Genomic DNA, 2,761 nt, shown 5'->3' on the forward strand with positions numbered 1-2,761 from the left:
GTATTTCAGTAAATTTATTTGATATGTAACTCCCAAACAATTAATAGGGAGTTACAAATCATCAAATCACAAAAAATATGCATTTATAATATTAATATTTTTATTTTTTTAAATCTTGATCTTCCATGTTTATTGTTTTATCAGTTTTTAATTCGCATAGAAAACACGGCAATAAAAAATTTCGGTATCGATCAAGCTAATATGGATAAACGTAATGAAAAATAAATCGACAACAATTATAAGATTAAAATGGTTTATAATGACAATCGGAGTTCGAGGTCGGGAATTGAAGAAATTAACAAAAGCGAATGTCTTGGTAATAGATTTTTATTTTTTAGATTCGTTTTAATCGAAATTATGTTCATTACGATGTGTTGTGTTTTTTATAACTCATCTTGTATTGGTAGCTTTTTTCTTTAATTATTAAAATACGTACCTAATTCACATGTTCAAATGGAAGTACATGCACGACCCATTTTCATATTGCCATATTACCGACTTTTATGAATCATGACCATTGTGTTCATGTTACTTCTATCATATGAACACAAATGTTATTTTTTAAGCTTGATACCAAATCTTTATATTTGTGTAAGTGTTTGCACCCGGTGTTCATAGCGTTGGGGTTAYGTRTTCATATATTTTATACGATATGAACAAGAGRTGAAYACGATATGAACAAGGGGTGAACAACCATATAATATCATAAACATATATGAACAAGGGGTGAATCTTAAACGGTGTGGATGCAATGCATGTACAAAACTCCAATTGACAAATGATCGCTCCTGAATATGTTTATAATTAAGGAAATATTGTTCACAAGCTGTTCATATCGTGTTCATACCTGTTTTTTTATTTATTTCTTTTCGTATAGCAGTTATTTTTATTATGTTCATAAATGCTATGCAGTTCAAGTTCATATATATGTCAAATTTTTGTTCGTATTTGACACAATGGTTCATATATATATAGTTGTGTTCATATGATTCTTACATTAACAAAAAAATCATAGAGTTTTTGATTTTGTAACTTCCAATTAATTAATGATATGGGAGTTACATAATTTTTTTTATACCTAAATACCCTTTTCAACATTGTTCACTTATCTTTATACAATTTTAAATTTAAAAAAATAAGTTTTTATCATGATTAATCACAACCATTTATTGAAAGATTGAATGACCAAGATCGGTTAACAAAGTTAACACAAAAACTTTGGTTAACATTTGATCTTACTCCTATATATATATATATATATATATATATATATATATGAGTGTGTTTATGTATTGATTACATTTCTTCGTATATGTTTTATAGCATAATCATGAACATAATAATGATGATATTGATGTGTCTCAAGAATAAAGATGTTAGAGGTGCACGGACCAATCTTAAAATATTTGTTTTGGTAAAAGCATTTTAGATGGGAAATTCATAGAAATCTAATCTTCCAAACTCTTTTTATTATTTTGTATTTTGTAACCTTATTTCATTTTGTAGTCAATCTTTACATAGAAGCCTTATGTATATGCATAATGATTGTTTTTTCGGCCACTTTCTGTGTAAGGATTCTACTTTGTTTGTCGAAAATCAATCTTTATGCATATGTGTAAACCTTTTGCCTAAGGATTGACTATAAAGTGAAAAGATGTCTGAAAATGGCTAAAAAGTGAAACTTGTTTAGCAGATTGGCTAGTTTTATAAATTTCCCATTCTCAATAGTCTGGTCTAAAGTGATTCAAGTCTAACATGATTATTAATGACTAAAGAGTTGTTCGGTGGTGGCTTAATGGGTTGTATAACCTATAAAGCTTATTCGCTTTGCCATAAATGGTTGTCCGATTACGGTTTAATCTGGAAATCAATAGCTTATTCAGTCAACTAGAGGAAGGTTCTTGTTTACATTTAGCCGACCCTTTTCCCTCACTACCCTTGGAAAAAGCACGCATCCTCCTCCTCCTCCTTTATAGATCTATCATTGCTCCTCATCCTCTTGCCCTCACCATCTTACCATCGTCCTCCTCCTCTTGCCCTCATCGTCATCTTTCCTCTTGCCCTCGATCTATTGTAGATCTATGGTGATGAAACGACCCTCTCAAATCGATCCTCGATATGTTGCCATCTTTCTCCTATGGTAATGAAACGAATCTCTTAAATTAACCCTCGATCTCTTGCCATATTTCTTTTGTGGTGATGAAACAACCCTCTCAAATTGACACTCGACCTATTGCCCTCGACTTGTTGCCTTCTTCATCTCTAAAATCGACCCTCAAATATCGACTTTATGGTTTTCGGTTTCTCCCCATGGTCTTTGCTTTCTTCTTATTGTTTTCGGTTTCTTCCTGTGGTTTTGGATTTATTTGTTCTGATTAGATGAGTTTTCTAGTCAGACACGTTTTTGATCAGATGTATTTTCTCCATATGGTTCTGTTATAATTTATTTGTTATTGGTTTCCCTATATTGATCAGATGTGTTTTTGATTTCTTCTCTATGGTTCTTTGGTTTTTCCTTGAATGTCAGCATGTTGTTGTGAAATCAGACGATAAATTGATTGATTTGGTGGTTAAATTAGTGGAACTGGTCAAAGACCTTCCAGCCTAGTGGTAAAGGCTTGGGCATGACATAGTCATGAACCCGAGTTCAAGCCCTGGGAGTGGAATGTTGGCGACATTTAAGTGGGGCCATGTTTAGCCTTCAAATTTGCCGGGGATTAGTCGGGCTTTGGCCCGGACACCCTTACAAAAAAAAAATTAG

Source organism: Cynara cardunculus, unplaced genomic scaffold, assembly GCF_001531365.2.
Source record: "Cynara cardunculus var. scolymus isolate 2C unplaced genomic scaffold, CcrdV1 Un_Scaffold_6325, whole genome shotgun sequence".
In the NCBI taxonomy this organism is placed as follows: domain Eukaryota; kingdom Viridiplantae; phylum Streptophyta; class Magnoliopsida; order Asterales; family Asteraceae; genus Cynara; species Cynara cardunculus.